Source organism: Crinia signifera, chromosome 6 (genome assembly GCF_055691185.1).
Source record: "Crinia signifera chromosome 6, ASM5569118v1, whole genome shotgun sequence".
Taxonomy (NCBI): Eukaryota; Metazoa; Chordata; class Amphibia; order Anura; family Myobatrachidae; genus Crinia; species Crinia signifera.
This window is the reverse complement of record NC_139222.1, coordinates 283,100,901-283,123,292: the sequence shown is the minus strand read 5'-3', so window position 1 is coordinate 283,123,292 and position 22,392 is coordinate 283,100,901. Positions and strand designations below refer to the sequence as shown.

The window sequence follows — 22,392 nt, the reverse complement described above, 5'->3', positions numbered from 1 at the left end:
GCCATTTCTGAGCAAGTTCTGCACTGGTGGTGCCCCGATCCCGCACCTGTATCAACGTCAGGAGATGGTCCTGTGTCTGCAGGTTGTACTTGGGTGCCCTAAAGCCTTCTTCACAACTATTAAACCTCTGTCGCATTGAAGTTCTTGATCATCAGATAAATGGTTGATTAAGGTGCAATCTTACTAGCAGCAATATCCTTTCCTTTGAAGCCCTTTTTGTACAAAGCATTGATGACTGCAGGTGTTTCCTTGCTGGTAACCATGGTTAACAGAGGCAGAACAATGATTTAAAGCACCACCGTCCTTTTAAATCTTCCAGTCTGTTATTCTAACTCAATCAACATGATAAAGTGATCTCCGGCCTTTCCGTCATCAACACACTCACCTGTGTCAATGAGAGAATCACTGACATGATGTCAGCTGTTCCATATAATGGCAGGGCTGAAGTGCAGTGGCAATGTTGTTTTGGGGATTAAGTTCATTTGTCATGGCATAAAAGGAATTTACAATGAATTTCAGTTCATTTGATCACTGTTCATGTCATTCTACAGTATATGCAAATTGCCAAGGCAGCAGACTTTGGGTAAATTAATATTGGTGTTATTCTGAAAACCTTTGGCCATAGCTATTATCCATTTCCAGTAGAGACCATGGGAAACAAGCCGTATGTATGGCGTCAGCCCATCGCTATTATCTTCTGTATTGGTTCTCCAGGCGATGCCTTATCACAGATTGTAAAGTAAACTTTGCAGAGGGTGTTGTGAAACGGTCATCAGCTGATAAGCAAGGAAAGAATGAGCAGTCATGTGTTCCCTCAGCACGCTCTGTAACAATGGCGGCACTCCCAGCAGCAAACGTCCTTCTGTCAGCAATCACAATACATAGGTTTATTAATGCAAAATAAACAACGTCCTAACACTATAGTGTAGCAATAACATACAGTATGTTGCACCGCACAGCACAGTATATGTTATACTTGCAGTGCCTAACTGTCATTACCTAGTGATTATTAATTAAATTCAATAAAACCATTTTTACAGAAGACCTATGCACAAACTCTGACACCAATGACAATGCCAGGGTTAGGCGAAAGGGGCAGAGTAGGGTTAGGCACTATGGGGGGGGGGGGGGGGGCAGTTAGGCTGCAGGAAGGGAGGGTTAGGAGGGTGGGGGAATGGGTTACAATACGTAACACTGGGATGTGGGGATTGTGCATACTGGGATGCACCTGTCAGTGTTCCGACTGGACTAAGGACTAGCATCCTGATACCATCCCAGACCTGGTTACAGCCATGCAGATAGTGTGGCAGCCAGCCTTTCCCTCTCCTTCACTACTTCCCTGCACTGGAGTCCTCTGGGGCCGGTCATTAACAAGCTCCACCCCCAGATTACAGGAGGAGCTGCTGCTGGAAAAAAACAGTAACTTATCTCTGTAATAGCTATCCTTTATTCAGCCCTGACTGTTTTTTACTGTCTTGGGTAATAATATATTTAAATTACCAATTAAAACTACTTTGGTTTCTGCCAAGAAGTGACCTCAGTAGTGTTCCTGGTGCCTCTTCACAGCATTAGAACCGTGACGTGCGCTGAGGCCAGTGGCTGGATAGACACTGGCTAGTATGATTGACATGCCCAAGTATGTTTTATATATAGTCACACACATGCCTCTCATCATCCTAGCGTACTCCGCCCCCAGTTGTGGGACACTGCTGCCCGCGAGTGGGACAAAAAAATTGGACTAACCTGTGGAAATTGGGATAGTTAGAAGGCATGGTAACATATATGATGGTGAGTTTTGATTATTGCATTGGAACCTGTTAAACTCAGAGTATACTGGAGTATGGCAGGCGAGACTCTGCCTCCAATTCCTCCTCTGACCGCACGTCACTGCATTGGAACCTGTTTGTTGTATACTGGGGTCTTCTCAATTTGGGGAAAATCATTGGAGCTTTACAGTATATCCAGGCCGGATATTTACTTGACAAACTCGAAGACAAAGGTCGCTCTGACCTTCCGGAGAGCACGAGAACAAGAAAAGAGAAAGAGAAAAAAAAGCTGCTGCAAATGCTGCACCCATCCGGTATTGACATCGGTCAACTACAAAAACATTGGCTTTGTGTCCATCTCTGACTCGGGATCTGGGTCTACACAGCATAATTAGAGAAGCTATCATGCTGAGACTTGTAGTTCCATGCACTACAAAAAGAAGATGCCGGCGCACACTCTAAGCACTAACAATACTGTAGACACACGTATGATATATCTAACATTACTAGTAAAGGTCTCAATTACTATCTAATATCTTCCACAATCATTCAGAATTTCATAAATGGCCGCATGGTGGTGCAGTGGCTAGCATTGCTAATCCCTGAGGTCATGAGTCAATTCCTGACCGTGGATCCAGTCTCTGTGTATATCACATTGCCCTCTACTGTAGATTCTGCATTATGGGTGCATGCCAGATAATGCGGATTAATATGCATGTGGTCACATTGGAGATACGGGAGGGGAAACCTCTGTACTGGAGAAGCAGCAAGCGTTAAACCCTGGTCAAACCACAGAAGATGCAATTTTCAGAGGTGAGTCGGGGAGATCCCCACTATCCTAGGCAGTGGCAAATGCAGGATTTTTGGAGGGAGGTTTCCAAATTCAGTCCACAATCTCCCCTCTGCGGAACAATGTGGGAGTCTGCGGGAGGGATAGAAGAGCCTAGTAACGACCCTGGACATTAATGTACACATTGGTCTGTTTATACACTGTATGCTGTATGGAATACAGTAATAATATCCAGCACTATAGATGGTTTCTAGTATAGGCTGTATCACACATTTATATAATATAAATAAGTGGTCAGGAAAAGGCTACACATCCCATAATAAATACACAAACATAATAGAACCAGTAATACACTTTCTGAGCTCACATTCTCCCACCTCATGGTAAGGCTCCTGTCTCTTCTTCCTGGTAACTGCTACCACTGGACATGTGCAGCAGCTCCGCTCTGTCCCTTACACTGCATGATGTGCAGGCAGATCTAGTAATTGTAATTATATACCATTGCTATTGTCTAATTCAAGCAATTTGCTAAGCTGAGGGGGTTTCCAGTTGCCTTTGATTCCAGGGAGACTCAGTAGGCATCAGTGGCAAATGCAACATTTCTAGAGGGGAGTTTCCAAATGGCGTGCACAATCTTTCACTCTGCGGAACATTGGAGCCAGTGCAGGAGTCTGGGGGAGAGGTAGAAGGACCTTGTAGTGACCATGGACATTGGTATTCTTATACACTGGATTCTGTATGAGATACAATATTAATATCCAACACTAAAGATGGTCTATAATACAGGCTGTATCATATATTTCTATAATATAAATATGTGGTCAGAAAAGGTTAAACATCCCATAATAAATACACAGACATAATAGAACCAGTACTGCACGGTCTAAGCTCACATTCGCCCACCTCATAGTAAGGCTTCTGTCTCTTCTTCCTGGCAGCTGCTCTCTGGTCCAGTGCACACCAAAGCTGCTACCACTGGGAATGTGCAGCAGCTCCGCTCTGTCCCTGACACGGCATGATGTGGCAGCTCTAGTAATAAATATTATAAACCATTGCTATTGTCGGATTTTGAGCCACTTGCCAAGAAAATTGGGGTTTCCAGACGACTGGAAACTTCCATAAATTTGCATGGCTTGATGTTCCTCATTTGCCCAGCAGATATACAGTACATTAAAGGCGTCTGGGGCTTGGTCCACACAGCTAATGTCATCTTCAGGTGGCATTACCTGAAGTCGCCTATGTACTACTCTTTTTTGCATATTCTGTCGGTGAATCATCATGTCACAGCCATATTGAAAATGCCCAAAAGTATTTTTGGCAATACATACAGTATATAGAAAGCAGTAACCCTCATATTAAGTTCAATTACATTCATACAAATAGATTTATCGACTTCTGGCCATAGTTTGCCTCATGAGCAGTGGCGTAGCCCAGGGCCGTCTTAACAGCAGTGTGGGCCCCTGGGCAAAGCAATGCACTGGGGCCCTTACCCATTCTCCCCTCCTAGGGGTGGATGGTGCTATCAGCAGCAGCTTTGATGTCCCACAGGTGGCAGGGGGTGCTCTATCTTCCATTCAACATGTAGGACCTGGAGCAGTAACTTCTGCTAATTACTCCTTTACTGCACAGGTGGTGGGAGGGAGAACACTAACGTGAGGAAAGGGGCACTGAGCGGAATGAAGGGTCCCTTGTAAATGACTTCCAGAGAGGTAGGGGGTGTTTTATACGCAGGGGAGGGTTGGATAATGGAGTGGGCTTAATATTCGTCATTTTCCGGTGGAAGGGCAGCTTGTTTGACTACAGATATCGCCATTATCTGGAAATAGATTTCTTAGCCTTCAATAGTATAAAAAAACCTAGAGTCACAACTTTCAGGAGGTGCTGGGGACTTGGGGATCAGAGATCAGGAGCCAGAACAATCCATTGACGAAAATATAAAACTGTACACCAGACATTTTGGAGCTGGAGCAAGGACCGGCTGCTGGAAGGCTGATATCTCTGGTTCTGGGCATGATGGGGGGAGGCGCTGAGTAATGTGCTCCTAGCCTCCTCCTAGCTCCTTATGACAAAATGTCCCTCAAAAAATGGCCGCCCCGCTTACAGCAGACAGTATTTAGGATGTTATAGGGGGCAGCAGCGGCCTTCTCTCTAGCATCCTTCAAAACAGTCTGCTGTAAGGGGCGGCCATTTTTTGAGGGACATTTTGTCATAAGGACTCGGAGCCCAGAGGAGGCTAGGAGTGCAAAGTGGATCTGCGGTCCCGACTCCCGGCCACTAATGTGGAGAGGTAAGGCAGAGGGGAGAGAGGGTGTGTGTGTGTGTGTGACGGACGGATGAGGGGGCGCCAACATTTTGCTGCGGGGGGGTGGGTGCAACATTTGGCCCTACGCCACTGCTCATGAGCACAGCGTCAGAATGCAGCAGAGAATGCAAAGTAGTTGTTTAACCAGTGGATTTTTTTTTTTTTAGATAAAGCAGCCGTACTAACTGTTATATACACTGGTAGGTGAGGAGTGGAATTTGATATAGCTCACCAACTGGTGAGTGCCAGGTAGTATGGCAAGATGCAGGGCCGGATTTGTGCCTAGGCACGTGAGGCACCGGCCTCAGGGCGGCACCAATTAAGGGCGGCAGGCAGGCTGATATTCTGTTAAATAGCAGCATGGCACAACGGGTGGGCAGCAGCGAGTGACGAGCGCCGCTGCAGACATGAATTATCATGTGTAGGCGGCAGCGCCGCTCTTCACCCGCCACTGCCCACCCACTGTGCCATGCACATTATATCACTGCTTAGTGGCTGGGTCCGACGGTCCCCCTGCGTGCCCACTGGCTACTCTACACACACAGTCTATTGGCTGCTGTGTATCCAGCAGCTGAGCTGAGTGGTGTGCAGATCCTCCCTGCGCTCAGTCAGTCACAGTGTGAGAGAGACTGATGGAGAGTGAGACACACTGTGCTGTAAAACACTGTACTAATAAGTGCCTCCCTCTATCCGAGTCCTCCGTACAGTGAGCAGTCCAGAGTGCTTAAAAAAATATTGAGGTGGGCTACAGTTAAATTTTAATGAAATATATAAATAACATTGTATATACATATATGATTACATTAAACTAGGAGGGGCGGGGGGACAAAAATGTTGTGCCTAGGGGTGGCCTGACCCCTAAATTCGCCCCTGGCAAGATGCTCGAACAGCAGTTATATTGCTGGTATTCACAGGTCTCACTGGAGTTAAGTGGAAGACGACTGTCTCCTACTGTAGCACTGGAACCGAATCCCAAGTTGGCTCTGCACATGCTCAGTAGTAGCCTTGGTGGCCATGTTGGTACAAGGAACGAAGCTTCCCTGGAGGAGTAGCAATCTGGAGTCAGCGCAGTAGCAAACTCCTCTTTGAGCTCCCACACCCCTCACTACAAGCTCCTCCACGTTACACAAACATTCAAACAAAGATTTCTTATAGTGACTGGAAAAGAAAACAGAGTAAGACACATAAGAAACATAAACATACAACAGGACTTTGGTGCGTTCTTCTTGACAAATACACGTCAGCAAGAATCCCCTGACTGACAGTACGGACCATTGCAGCAGGCTTGTGTTACTCAATTGTGATGTGTCATTTTTGAAAAGTCCCTTTGCCTGTCATAGACTTATTATTATTATTATTATTATTATTAATCTGACTGATCCATGCAGGCTTCTGCCAAATACGAAAGGAAAATAAAGTGTATTTTCCTGCCGTATATTCATGGCCGTATTATCAATACAGCCGCTTAGTAAATCAGGAACCACCATTCTTTTGAATGGTGATTTCTGCCGTATTCTTTTGATGGTGTATTCATTTGTATTTGTAAATACAAATACGAATGTCCCATCACTAAGAATACGTATTTTTGGCATATTAAATGCCAAAAATACGTATACACCTTAAAAAAATGTATTTTCGTATGAAAATACGATTTTTTGTTAGTAAATTTCCCCCTAACTGCCACCACAGCATGTAGTTTAGGGAACAAAGTGGTGCTGCTGCACAGGCCCACTGGTATAAGCTGCTTTGGCCATGTTTTCTGTGTGTGTGTCCACAGGACCAAAGAGCATCTACCAGGAAGAAGAGACAGGAGCCTTACCATGAGGTGGGAGAATGTGTTTAGAAAGTGATTCTGTCTCCTACATGTTTTATTATGTATGTGCATTTATATATTATGGGATGTTTAAGCTTTTTTTGACCATTTATGTTATGTATATTAAATATGTGTGATAGAGCCTGTACTATATATCACCAATATATCCAGTGTAAAGACTAATGTGTACACAGGGCCGGATTAACAATGGGCCTGATGGAGCTACAGCTCCAGGCCCACTCTCCAAATAGGCCCATTTTGTAGAGGAGGACTGGGGCTTTCCAATGAGTCCAGCCACGCGTCGCTAGCCCCCCGGGAACCGGAGATACCGCAAAGCAAAGCTGGAACATTTTCCCCATAGGATAACATAGAACCCGCTAATTCCGCCACCCCCACCCATTTCCGACGACTGCCAGTTCCCCCCCTGGAATCACAGAAGTTCAAAGTTCAATCTCATTCTAACACAAATCGCTGGTCCTTCAATTTGATACCAGGCTGGTTCATATGGGTTAATTGGTTCCAGAGATATTGCGGGTAAATCGATTTTTTTTATTTTTGAAATGTAATTTCATGGCTGCTCATGTTCTTTGAGGGCCGATTTCTCTGGAACCAAATGGCCCATTTTTATGGGACCAATTTCAATCCCACTTAAAAGTTCCTAAATATGATACTGGTCTCATGTAAATGGGTCTGTTGGTTCCGAAGATATAGCTGGTTAAACGATATAGCTCGTAAAAGGGGGGGGGGGGGGGGGGTTTCTCTCCCCTTCACATCAGAAAATGCAGGGACTAGGCTCATGTCCCTGCATGATCCTGGGACCATATTCCCGGGTAAATCCCTGCTGCATTTTCTGGTGTGAAAGGGGTGTTATTACAAATAGCCGGTACCTGCAGTGCTCTGAATACGGGCAGCCTCCCCGCACTCTGTCCGGCTGTCAATGGCTGTCACTTCTGCCTGGCAGCGGCTGTCCCCCAGTTACTGCGAGCATGTATTCCCCCTTGGCAATGAACATGTAATCCCATATGGCAATGAGCATGGAACCCCTGGCAATGAGCATGTAGGTAAGCAGCATTTATGTAGCTTCAATTTTAATTGGCATTATGGTGTGTGGCTTAACATGTAATGGGCATTATGGTGTAAATTTTTAATGCGCACCTTCGGCGTGCAATGTCCCTGTTTGAGAAGCATATTGTAAATTTTGGCTCAATTGATTTTGGTATAGTGTGTATTTTGGCTCAATCCATGTGGAAAAATATGAATTTTGCCTTAATCTGTGTGGCATAACGTGAATTTTGACTCATTCCATGTGACATAATGTGTAAGAGGCAAGTACAATATAAGAGGGTTACTATTGTGTTGCCTGATTTGTATAAGGGGTATATGGTGTGGTAATCTTAGTTGAAAACATAAAAGATGCTGAAATGTTGTCTCCCAAGTTTTGGCTTTTAGTATTTTTTTAGGACTGGAATTCCGCCTCACCCCGCAAGTATCTTAGGACATCGGCGTCCTGCGGGTGCACCTTTGAAGTGCACCCGCCAATATATCTCCCTGCATTTTTGTTATGCCAGCCCCCTGCCTTTTCCAGGCATATATAATTAGTTGAAAGTATTTACACAAACAGAGACACACCCATGAGCAGACCACCCAACCAGAACACTGGTCACGCCCCCACATTATTAGGTGCTGGCCACAACCCCTATTATTGCGCACAATAGGCCCTTGATAATTTTCAGCTCCAGGCCCATTTAGACCTTAATCTGGCTCTGTGTGTACATATATGCCCGGGGTTAGTACTAGGTTCTTCTACCACTCCCTCAGATTACCGACGTGTGAATCTGTATTTAAGTGTGTGTGTGTGTGTCTATTTTTTTCCTTTTTTTTTGTGTGTGTGAACACATGTTTGTGTGTATGTGTATTTGTTTTCTTTTAGGCTTTTGTGTGCCTGTGTCTATATGATCGTTAGCATTTGTGTCTGTTTGTGCAGTTTACAAATTTATGGTGATAATAGTAAAATGTGTATTATTATTATAATTATGAAGATTATTGTTGTTGTTGTTGTTGTTACTATTAATTGATACTTATTATTTTGTATGTATTAGTGTGTCTGTGCTTCTGTTTGTGTGTTCTTGCGTCTGTGTGAGTGCTGTAGTGGCCAGTACACTGCAGTTCCCGGGTAATAAAACACAAATAAATGCTAAATTCCAGGGTTCTAGTCCAGCGGGCTGCACTAAGTGCTTCTCATTAATAAGCCGTTTTGGGCTCCTTGAATGATTCCAAATCCTAGCGGGACCAAATATCTAAAATATAGGGGCATCATGATCAAAGTGTAGTCCTGACTAATTAACAGACGGGGATTAATTAAGGCAGAGAAATGCAATAAATGTCAATCTTCAAACCCATCTGGGATATAGCGGGACGCTTCTAAATAACGATAAGAATGCAGAATCTGTCGCTGCGCCTTTTCGACATTAACCCCTTCATCGCCAGAATGGTTGTTTCTAGCAGCACCTTTTCCCACTAACGACTGGTAAATTCCCAGGTCTCAGCACTACCCTGGTAACGGGCAGGTTTGGGAACCTGGGACTTTTTTGGTCTTTTCATCTCAGGAATCATTTTCTGGAACTTCTTTCCCAATGTGCACTAGGTTCCGGATTCAGATGGGGTGGCTGGTGCCAAGTTGAATGCATAGAGATTGCGGAGTCATGGCTTGAGACGCCTGCGTTATTAAAAACTGGGGTCCATCCACCGTTTTTGTGGCCACGCCAATGAAATGCTGGGCAGACCACAGCCACCGGCCCCTGCCTGTCAATCATTTTGCGAATGCTCCAGGGGGTTTGCGCATGTGCGACTATGTGCATGGGCACACCCCCACCACCAAAGTCGATGCAGAATTCGCTGCTCAACCAGCAGGTCTGAATCAACCCATAGTTTTTGAACTATGCTGTCAGTTATGCACTGATGGATCACAGCCAATGGTATACAGAGCTGCAAAAACCCCACAGTCATTTTTATATACTGACAGCTAAGCGTCAACGTCCGTTGGTTTTTGTTGGTTTTGGTTTAGAGCCAAAACTGACACATTGGATCTTCTACTGGTCACTGGGTACTTTCCATAGGTTGGATAAACAATCCGAGGAACTGACGACCTTCTGGTAACGTGTTGCTCATATATAGAGGTTGTCTGGTTATTAGGACAGAGCCTGAGTCCTGTCCCTATGCTGATCGCAATGATGACATTCGGGGCATTGCCTCTGTAATTGCTGGCTGCGTCGGCTGATCATCTACAGCTTGTTCCGGCTGACGAGGAGGTTAATCGTATATATCTAATTACCAGCACAGCCGTACGCTCACACAGGGACGTTATATACATGTGCTTAGCTAATGCTCCGCTCCATATGGGATACAGGTGGCTGTGCACCAGCTGCAGGCAGAAACCATTACTTGTGTAATCAGTAGTGTTACTCCTGAGTGAGGTTATCGCTCTACATACTGTACAGGATGGAGACACGGGGCTGGCAACCGTACAGGACGGAGGCACGGGGCTGGGCACTGTACAGGACGGAGACACGGGGCTGGGCACTGTACAGGACAGAGACACGGAGCTGGGCACTGTACAGGACGGAGACACGGGGCTGGGCACTGTACAGGACAGAGACACGGAGCTGGGCACTGTACAGGACGGAGACACGGGGCTGGGCACTGTACAGGACGGAGGCACGGGGCTGGGACCTGTACAGGACGGAGAGACGGGGCTGGGACCTGTACAGGACGGAGACACGGGGCTGGGAACCGTACAGGACGGAGGCAAGGGGCTGGGAACCGCACAGGACGGAGATACGGGGCTGGGAACCGTACAGGACAGAGACACAGGGCTGGGAACCGTACAGGACGGAGAGACGGGGCTGGGAACCGTACAGGACGGAGAGACGGGGCTGGGAACCGTACAGGACGGAGAGACGGGGCTGGGAACCGTACAGGACGGAGAGACGGGGCTGGAAACCGTACAGGATGGAGGCACGGGGCTGGGAACCGCACAGGACGGAGATACGGGGCTGGGAACCGTACAGGACAGAGACACAGGGCTGGGAACCGTACAGGACGGAGACACGGGGCTGGGAACCGTACAGGACGGAGAGACAGGGCTGGGAACCGTACAGGACGGAGAGACGGGGCTGGGAACCGTACAGGACGGAGAGACGGGGCTGGGAACCGTACAGGACGGAGAGACGGGGCTGGGAACCGTACAGGACGGAGAGACGGGGCTGGGAACCGTACAGGATGGAGACACGGGGCTGGGAACCATGCAGGATGGAGACACGGGGCTGGGAACCGTTCAGGACGGAGACACGGGGCTGGGAACCGTTCAGGACGGAGACACACGGGGCTGGGAACCGTACAGGACGGAGACACGGGGCTGGGAACCGTACAGGACGGAGACACGGGGCTGGGAACCGTACAGGACGGAGACACGGGGCTGGGAACCGTACAGGATGGAGACACGGGGCTGGGCACCGTACAGGATGGAGACACGGGGCTGGGAACCGTACAGGACGGAGACACGGGGCTGGGAACCGTACAGGACGGAGACACGGGGCTGGGCACCATACAGGATGGAGACACGGGGCTGGGCACCGTACAGGATGGAGACACGGGGCTGGGAACCGTACAGGACGGAGACACGGGGCTGGGAACCGTACAGGACGGAGACACGGGGCTGGGAACCGTACAGGATGGAGACACGGGGCTGGGAACCGTACAGGACGGAGACACGGGGCTGGGCACCGTACAGGATGGAGACACGGGGCTGGGATTTCTGAAGGGGTGTGAACGGAAAGTTCTTCAGTTTCTAGGTAGACAGTCACTAGGTCGACATTTAGGATTAGTAAGCAAGAGAGAGGAAAGACTCTCTGAGCGCCGCGCGGTTGCCTGCGAAATCCTTTACTTTACACTATTACTCCTATTTTCTTATTTGTGATACTAGTTTGCGCTGATTGCCATCACAAGGAGCGCCTCAAGGGTACTTCTGTGTGGTGTTTTCCCTTCCTACTTTTCGCATAATAATTGATCCTCACAAACCGAGATTACGTTTATTAATCTCTCCATAAAGAGTGCCCCACAAAAAGAGAGTCTTTCCTCTCTCTTGCTTGCAGTACCCCCATTACTCTCAAGGGTGCACCTCCACCACAAAAAATGAGAATCCCTTCTCATATTGAACATATTGGTGGACCAATATCAACCTCTTTCAAATTTTGTACAGCTTATAACAAAGAAGCCTAACCTGTGCACCGGTCAACCCCCTCATCCCCCCCACCCCTACAAGCTATTTAGGATTAGTAGTAATGACTAGGTTGAAACCTAAGAATGGTCGACATACATTAGCACAACCTTAAGGTCGACATAGACATGGTCGGCACTCAAAAGGTCTACAATAGTTTTTCACATTTTTTGGGTGTCTATGTTGACACATGTCAACGTGTACACTGTAAAAGTCTACTGCGTCCCCTTGCGCGGCACTATTATATTGACTGGTGTATGGGACTATGCGCCACCCCGGCCCTCCAGGACCCCAGCGCTGGGTATAGGTGTGGGAGACTGCTGTATGAGATGCCAGCAACAGCAGATTGTGCGTTGCCCTCTGTCACAATGGTGGATTACGTTGGTTTTGGTACAGAACACTGTAACATGGGAGTTAGGTGTCCTGCAGAAGAGGAGAACAGGTTATTCCCTATTACATGACCATGTTATCAGCGCAGACAATTACATGAAAATATCTCTGTAACACAGTTAAGTAAATAGCTCTCCCCGACGCTTCGCCCCTGGTTACTGCACTTATCAGGACGTTTGTAGTGAAGGCCCTAGATACGACACCTAGCACCACGCAGGCCTGGCTATATTGTCCTCCTCACATCCTATATGCTGACAGAACCTTAAACAGTACAAATATTAGCACACGCCGGAGCGATACATCATCAAAACCAAATACTGGTCCAGGTAATATCAATCCCCATGGCAACACCAACGGGACAGATAACGAGGAAGGCCACAGCCCAGGCCCCCTAGAGAACGTACGTAAGCTCTTCTTGGTGCAGTATCTCACTGTATATGTACTAATAAACTAGAAGTGCTCATTCGCTCACGAGCAATGCCCTCTTGATTGGTTGCTACGGACAACATCCCCTCTTTTCATTTACAGAAGCTTTTGTAAATGTACACCAAGGTGTCAATTCGCAGGGGATCCGCGACCTCCAGTGCTCAGCGCAGAAACGAAGAACTCCTGGCGATTATAATATAGCGGGGATCTGATTGGTTGATGACCTATTGACTGTCAATCTTCTTACTGTAGACCCAATCAAAACACAGGGGTGGGGTTTGATGGGTGTCAGGGACGGGGCTATGCTCAGTGTTTCGGCCTCTTGGGGAAAACAGAAAACTATTCCTTTATGCCTGACATCGATGGAGGGAAACCATCTCGTTCTTCCCCATCGATGGCAAAACTATTCCACATCGGCCATAAACCATCGATGATTTCGAATCACTGATGGTCTACAGCCATCCCTATCCGTCTCTACAAGAACTCTTTTCCTAGACGCGCTGGAGATAAGAGAAAACTTCCACAGGGCCCCATCCCGCTACATGACAATGTACACGAGGTTAATAGACTTGCTCTCGCACCAGTAATTAATTATAACGGCTGAAATAAATAATGCAAAGGATTAATAAGTGCATCTGCTGCGTTTGAACAGTGTAAAGTGACAACCAGCGGGAGCCGCTGCGCTCGGCCAGCGAAAATCAATACAATCATATTTAACTAATAAGATTAATTGGACTATCAGTTGAAATACAGCGTTGAAATCAATTATAGAGATGGTTGTGGTGCTGAGAGACCCGGGAAGAGGGAGAACCAGCGCCGCCCGCGTCTGAAGAACAGTTTGTGATGGAATAAAACTGTTAAATGCACATCAAAAATAAGAAGCATGGGGGAAGACGTTGGAATACACAGCCACAGTATTAATACTGGGTACAATTTTAAAATAAAAAAGGAACGGTGCTCCAGCCAATCAGCTCTAAACGGTCATGTTTTGAACACATGGCAGGTGCTGATTGGTTGGAGCACCATTTAGGATTTGTAGCAAGTGATAACAAGAATATAGGTGCCCATACATCAGAGGGTGTCATCCGTCCAATCCGGTGAGCTGCTCTGGAAGTGCCAATCCTCCGACAGGATGTAGCAATCTGCGGGCATCGTTGATGGGCGATCCATCTGAAGATTGGGAAAATTAAGCATGTTTAAAAATGGCCAACTCTGCGATCCCCACCTGGATCGCGGATCAGGATTTTTTTACCATGTTAAATATCTCTGATCCCCCGACGCAACAGTCAGGGGATCGGGGGTGTTGCCCAATAAATCATAGATGTTGGGGCACCTTAACACTCTCTGGTAAATCTGTCATGTCCCCTAATTTTCCCTTATCCATTATGGGCCCTAATAGAATGTGAAAGTGAAAGTGTAACCGGTAATGTGTGATAAGAGGAAGGGACTGTGGTAGCATCTGTGGGATGAATTGGATGCTACCTGTGACTGTGCAGAAGACATTGTGATGTGAAAAAACTGGTGGGACCTTTACAAACACCGGGAACCTCAGCAAACAAACAATGCAGCTATGCAATTTCATATCCTTAACCTCAACTTTCGCATCTAGTGCACCGTGCAATCTCCTCTGACCCCTTGTCCTGATCCTCATGGGATGGAGTCCATAGAGGCGGAGCAATCAGCAGGACCGCCCCTGCAGGACTGTCAGTACAGGCAGCAGGCTTGCATACATATATTGCCCTAACCCTAAAGGTGCGGGTACTACAATATGGCAGATATCTGTTACCCCACTCCCAGAATCCACCTTTCCTGCTTGCTCTTTGCCCCTATCTCCTTTACCTAATAAATACATCCAGCAGTTACTGTACCCCTGACATAATAAGCCTATTACAAGTGTCCATGGCCTTGGGTCTTCTATTGTCAGGAATCCTCCAGGTATGCAATGGACCCAGGTAGGTTGATGGCACTCACGTCAGAGGCATGGAGATACATGCCATTGCTTATTGGGTACATACTGTGTCAATAACATCATTATGTACCGATAAATGTTATTAGTATTGCGATTGGCAGCTCTCATGATAAGAACTATCTGGGGAAATTTACTAAGATGTGTATTCTACTTCACATGTGATGTTGCTATAGGCAACCAATCAGAAGCTAATTCTTATTTATTTAGCACCGTCTAGAACAGGGATGGGCAACAAGCGGCCCTCCAGATGATAATGAACTACACATCCCAGCATGCCTTGCATCAGTTTTACCTTGGCCAAATAGCAAAACTAAGGCAAGGCATGCTGGGATGTGTAGTCCATCAACATCTGGAGGGCCACTTGTTGCCCATCCCTACTCTAGAAGATAGTAGACAGGATCTGACTGGTTGCCCACAGCAACATCACATGTGAAGTAGAATACACATCTTAGTAAATTTCCCCCATCATCTGCAATCAATTGACTTCTGGGTTTACAATGTAGGAGGGAAGCGGGACCATTTGTCTACAGCAATAAGATAGACAGCCATTAGGTCGACAAACCAATAGGTCGACATGCCAAAAACTAATGGTGTCGACCTAATGGCTGTCTATCTTTTTGTTGTAGACAAATAGTCCGGATACCATGTAGGAGTCCTTCAAAAATGTGCAGCATGGCTCATACACCTTGGGGTGTACTTGGGGGGGGGGGGGGATCTGATTAGATCCCTCTCAGAGGGAAATGCAAAAAGAAGAAACGTCTAAAGATGATGTTACCCGAATGTCCAAGTTTCGATCGCAAAATCATCCAATAATCTTCCTTTTAACAAGCACTCTATCATGAATGGTCTGCAGTTCTGGCTGAGCCTGTGCATTCATAGTAAATTGCAGGATAATTATATCCCCCTCACCTCTCTCCGGAGATCTGCAGAACATGGTCATTATCAGATATAACATTTCACCAGTCATGGAACTTGGCGGCTGATGACATTTTATTTCCTGTATATGCAGATCAGCTGGAGTAGAAGTAGATTAGGATCGGTGACTGCGAGGAAACTAACTCAAGTCCAGATATCAGGATAACCCTTGTCGGAGAAACTCAATTCCTATTAACCTTGGGCTAGATTCTCTAAACTTCAAAAGTGATAAACTGGAGAGTGACAAACAGCCATCCAATCAGCTCCTACCTGCCATGTCATAGACTGTGTTGGAAAAATGTCAGACAGGAGCTGATTGGTTGGCTGTTTATCACTCTCCAGTTTATCACTTTTGAAGTTTAGAGAATCTGGCCCAGGAAGAGGAAATACTAACACTGCAATCAGTTATGGCTGTACGGGCCATTGTCTCATAATAAACAGAAAAGTGTTTAATCCACGGCACTCCACTATCCACTGTGTGGCCGGAGGCATGTGACCGCAGCATTTCAATAAAATAAATCATTCATGCTCTGCACTCACCTAATTACACTCCAGACTGTATTCATGTGATTCAGGGCTTGTTGGTGGCAAAATATTGATATCATTTGCTCAAGTCCGTCATAGTCGTCCCTACATCACTTAACACCAAACAAAACATGAGAGCTGTTCAGCTTGATTTTCTGCCAGGTGGCACACAGAATTTCTGTGTCTTTAAGCCTATGAGCTAGCAAACCCTAACCCACTGTTGTGCTAGCTAGGAGCATACATACAACAGTATACAGGATTAGTTAGAAGTACTCAGAGTACAACGGAGTTCTCAGGATAACACAAGTTCCACAAGTACAAGAGGTAATAGGACTTCACATGTATTCAGGGTTTGTCTGGAGTATAACCAGCATCAGGACAAGGGCAGGCTGGGTAATAAAGTGAGACACCCCAATCAGGACAGCCAGGGAAAGCAAGCCTGCTGATGATCAGAATCAATCACGTGGACAGCCAGACACACAGGCAAAGTGCTGCTTATGCAGCAGCTGAGGCTGAACTCAGGGATACATACTAGAGTAAGGCTGCTGGCGTGCCATTACACAGCCACAGGCAACTGGTAAAACCCATGATACAACCAGAGGGGTGAATTTACTAAGATGGGAGTTCTATTGAAAATGGAATGTTGCCCCTAGCAACCAATCAGAATCTACTTCTTATTTACTTGGCACCTTCTAGAAGATAATAGAAACTGATTGGTTGCCCATAGCAACATTCCATCTTTAATAGAACTCCCAACTTAGTAAATTGACCCCTATTTACATCCTCAGTAACCCATAGCAACCAATGCGATAATAGCCTATGCTAGTCTCAGACTACACTAAGGAGCTTATTCTGATCGGAGCGGCCAAACGTGCGTACGTTTACTATTAACGTACGCTAGCCGTACGCGGCCGTTAGGGTTAAGTCCACCCACAAATCAGCCGCTTACGTACGGGCAGAAACAACGTAGAAGGGGAGTGGCGTACAAATGAGCGTACGGCAACGTACGCGGACGGCTCAGCCCTTGCACTCCGACAACAGGCGTACAACTGAGCGTACGGCGCCGTTTACGGACGTCTTTCGTCCGTCTTCCCACCGACTTCTTGCGGAGATCTGAGCGTACGCCAGCTTGCACGGACGGGTCCCTATTGTTTTCAATGGAAAACACAGCTTATGTCACCGCTCGTGAGAGTGAGCGTACGTCCGTGTACGCTGCCATACCCTTCACATATATGGACCTGCAAATCTTGCCTTTCAACTACAATTCTGACAATTGATTAATTAATCTATTTGTTAATCTATTATTGTTTTCTATTAACTCAATTGTCTACCTTAATAAAGACCTAATAAAACAACATTTTAACCCTCATTACATGTATATTTGTTATGTTCTAATGTGGCATTTTAATCACTATCTATGTGTCCCCATATTGCTGTTACTTTTAAATCAAGTTATGTTGGTGTTTCAGTATATGTACTAAATTATGTCCATAATTACTTTGTCCACAATGTGTAACATGTATACCTACCCTGATGTTATGTGTGATGTTTTAATCGAACAACATTAAACATTCATGCATTTTCACTATGTGTTATTTTACTCAAAAACACACACATTCACACATCAATCATTACCCCTCACCTCAAATTACAAGTATAACTTACAGTACACATCTGTATGTACCTACCCTTACAAGCCCTCTAACATATTTGTGATTAAAAACACAGGCAATTTCGAACTGTACATAAACTTTTATTTATAACACAAATAATAAGGGGGGGGGGGGGGATAAAAAAAAATTAAATGCGGGCCTCCAGAAGGCCAAACAGGATCTGGAGGTACAGGAGGGTGAGAACGATCTCCCGCATTAGGGCTGCCACCTCCTCCTGCTGCTGTTCAGTGTCTGTAGTGAAGGGATAAAAAAAAAAAATTAATATATAACATACACAAATGTTTGTTGTATTTGTACATAATAAAAAGTTCAGAGTTATGTGTGAAGGCCACATACATTTTTAAACTACATTGAAGATGGGTCTGCTGTAAACACAGTACTAAAAAATAATATGTTAACACACACATACATAGTAAATAACATTAATTAAATTACTCCTTCATGGATGAATGTATGCTGTATCCCAATTGGTACTTTGGTTTTGGGGGACTGTCCTCTAACCTCACAATTAGGCTGTGCTATTTAAGGGTTATGACATTGTTGTGGCTTAAGCACTCCTTACTATTTTAAATTTCGGACATTGCTGTACAAATTATAGGCCTACAGCTATGTTTGTAAAGCATGCATCCGCATGGCCTCAAACACTATTACCAAAACAATCTCTACATTTATGTTGCACCAGTGCCAGATTAAGCCTTCGGGGGGCCCGGGGTACTTTAGACCGGGGGGCCCCCTTGCACTTGTCATTACTGGCCGCACACTGCATGGGAGAATATTATACTGTCAAAACACAGAGTAAAGGCAGAATAAACTTGGTCAATGGTTAACTGCAGGGGATATATATATATATATATATATATATATATATATATACACACACACACACCACATGAAAAGCCTGTGTTTGTCCCTCTGCCCCTTACTCTGGAGGAGACCTCACAGTCCTAGTGCTGCCTCTGATTAAAAACCCTCACATGACTAAGCTGCTGCTGCTGTTCTCCATGGACCTGAGAAGCATGTAATGAGCTCCACCAATCAGAGCTCAGCACAAACTTCTCAGCCTCTGTCCTCTGGTGCAAAGTGTCATGGGACTTAGTCAACTCCCAGAAATGCACTGCACACTTGTGCAATCAGTGTGCCTTGGCTCCCGATGCTCAGCACCATAAATCATTGTCACATTGGCAGATAGGTGAAGCTGCAGCACTACCCCACCCATGCACAAAACCTTTAGCTAAAAAAAACAAATAAAAACTTAAATTTTTTTTTAAAAATACATGACAACCACAGGGGGCCCCTAGCTAGAGGGGGGCCGAGGGGCACTGACCCCTTGTGCCTCCATTATAATCCGGCCCTGTGTTGCACATCATGCTGGGAACTGGAGTTACCCAACACCTGGAGCCACATAACTACCACACCACTAATGTCGGATATCTCATTGGATGTACTGTTATGTCAATTATTCAAGGGGTGAGGCATGGCCACACTCAAAAAAACCACCAAGGGGACCCTTGTTCCTGGAGAAGGACAGGACACACCTCATGGTCGCCCTGCAGTGATATGTTGCAACTAATGTTGATGTTGGATACACATATGTGGTTGTTGTGATTGTTTATGTGTAGAAATGTGTAGGTCAACATTAGACACATTATTTACTTACGGCTACTTGAGCCATCCTGGTCGCCGCTGGTTGGCTGTGCGGTGGTTGGGGGGATCAGGAGCAAGGGGGATGGGATGGGAATTTGAATAGAGGTAGTGGGTGTGAGTGGGGATTGGAGAGGTTTGGGGGTGGGTGGTGGAGAGGTGTAGGGGGGTAGGAAATGGGGTGGGGAGGGGGTGGGGGTGGGGGTAGGGGTGTGGGTGGGGGTAGGGGTGTGGGTGGGGGAGGGGGTTGGGGAGGGGGTTGGGGAGGGGGTAGGGGAGGGGGTTGGGGAGGGGGTTGGGGAGGGGGTAGGGGTGGGGGTTGGGGAGGGGGTTGGGGAGGGGGGGTAGGGGAGGGGGTTGGGGAGGGGGTGGGGGTAGGGGTGTGGGTGTGGGTGGGGGTTGGGGAGGGGGTGGGGGTGGGGGTTGGGGAGGGGGTGGGGGAAGGGGATGGGGAAATTGTGTGGGCCCCAGCTTGAGCCATTGTCTCGGCCTCCTCTTCCTCCTCCTCCTCTTCCTCCTTCTCCTCTTCCTCCTCCTCTTCTTCCTCCTCCTCCTCTTCCTCCTCCTCTTCCTCCTTCTCCTCTTCCTCCTCCTCTTCTTCCTCCTCCTCCTCTTCCTCCTCCAGGGCTGCCTGCTCCTGGGCTGCCTGGTCCCGGGCTGCCTGCTCCCGGGCTTCCATGCGTGCCCTTGCCCGTGCTGAAATGTTCATGTTGATGACATAGAAATCGAAGATTGGGTTGCATAAAAAAGGGGGAAAGAAAAATTCACATTAGTCATGCTCATAACCTTCCAAATTATCATTGCTGTTATATTTCAGACATTTATCATGCAAACTAATTGATATGCTACACCCAAAAACTGAGCAACTACTTAAACCCCCCCCTATACACCCCCTATACCCCCCCTATACACCCCCTATACACCCCCTATACCCCCCTATACACCCCATATACCCCCCTATACACCCCCTATACACCCCCTATACACCCCCTATACACCCCATATACCCCCTATACCCCCCCTATACCCCCCCTATACACCCCCTATACCCCCCCTATACACCCCCTATACCCCCCCTATACACCCCATATACCCCCCCTATACACCCCCTATACCCCCCTATACACCCCATATACCCCCCCTATACACCCCCTGTACACCCCTTATACAACCCCTATACACCCCCTATACACCCCATATACCCCCCCTATACACCCCCTATACACCCCATATACACCCCATATACCCCCCCTATACACCCCATATACACCCCCTATACACCCACATACTCAGGAACATATTTATAAAAAGTACAGAAAACATTAGCTAAAAAACGCAGACATACTAGTAATCAAAACTTACATCGGGCAATATGGCGGCGAAGGGTGCAGAGCAAAACTGGCTGCCGCCGGCGCAGGTCAGACCAGCGCCGCTCAACTCAACCGGTCGTCGAGTATATTAGGCGGCGGGCAGCAGTATACGCCCGCCGCTTGTCCATGTTGCTGACATATGGGCCCCTGGGCCCCAGGTGACGGTCCATTACGTCAACCAGGGCCAACAGCTCCTGGGTCGTAAACGGCCTAGCCCTGGTAGTAGTCATAGTGCCAATGGCGCAGTTAATAATTGCAGGTACATATATCACTTTTGGTGCTTGCTGATTGGTGTAAAAAATTGTTTGTTTGGTATTAACTTTATTAATCCCTCTTACATTAACAAACTGGATGCGAATAGAAACTTACGCGGACCGTTCCGATATACACACACCATAACCAACAGCATGCATTCAATGTATAGAGAGGAACTGTATATACAGTGTGCGGAAAATAATACACGCAACCCTCTACTTATAACTACGCTGCTTAAAGGGGCACGATACACCGATTTCCATGGAGAGTACTGTATTTACAGTGTGCGGAAAATAATACACGCAACCCTCTACTTATAACTACGCTGCTTAAAGGGGCACAGTGCAACATGTTGGTGTATGACAATTTCAGACTCATTACATATGTAAGGAAAGCATTATAACGTGATGTTTTGAAATGTGACTCACAAAGCATACACGAACTCCAACAGATACCAGCTGACAACACTCATCATTGGAATGACAGGTGCACACATTTCACGATGCAGAACACAATGCTCCACAACCTGTGTATGTGCATATACAGGTGATTGATCAGGTGCGCGGAGACCTGCGTAATTTAAGTGGCAGTTATCGGCAGGAAATATCGGCGTAAATTAGCAAGTCAATTGCGGGAAAAAATATACGCCCCCTTGTTCATGGCGGGAGATTAACATATAAATATTCAGTCAGATGCAGGCCACAATTGCTGCAAACATGTCTAGTTCTGACGATTCCGCAGCTGAGGACGCTCTCCAGAGAGCCAGAGCAGAATCCTTGCTGGAAAGGTTGAGGCAGAGGGAGCAGGAGAGGACAAGGAGGACCCAAGGCCAAGCGGGCCCCTCAGTAACAGGCCCTGTTCAACCTCCACCAGCTCCACAAGGGCCAAGCAACCAGCCAGAACAAGAGGTTGCATCTCTCCAAACAGGTGTGACCCAGCAGGTGCATGGTGAGAGAACTGGGGCCACCAGAAAACAGGCTGCAACATCGAGGGTGAGGACTGAGCAGGATGCCACCACCAGAAAGAGAAACCCTGCATTTGTAGAGGCCGAATTAAGAATCTTAGTGCCCAGGGCACGCGAATGGATAGAATTGGCAACCAGGAAGCCGGGTGCCAGTGCAAGGAGAAAGCTTTGGGACAAGATCACAGAGGAAGTGAACCAGGTGTCACCAGTGGTCAGAAATTGGGACGCGGTGAAGAAAAGGTTAGTGTGTTTGTCAGGGCTATTTTTCAGCAGGCTCCAGCAGGAACTGAGGCCCTTATTCTAGTTCACTCAGACAAA

At 46.8% G+C, this 22,392-nt stretch overlaps 1 long non-coding RNA gene across 1 annotated transcript; it reads right to left on the bottom strand.

Annotated features, from left to right (window-relative positions):
* Positions 1-353: 353 nt before the first annotated feature.
* Positions 354-16,530, bottom strand: LOC146007311 (uncharacterized). Its single transcript, XR_014444327.1, has 3 exons — positions 16,187-16,530; positions 13,833-13,932; positions 354-862 (listed from the first exon to the last, which is right to left on the bottom strand). It is a non-coding gene; the product is annotated as an uncharacterized LOC146007311 (long non-coding RNA).
* Positions 16,531-22,392: the final 5,862 nt, after the last annotated feature.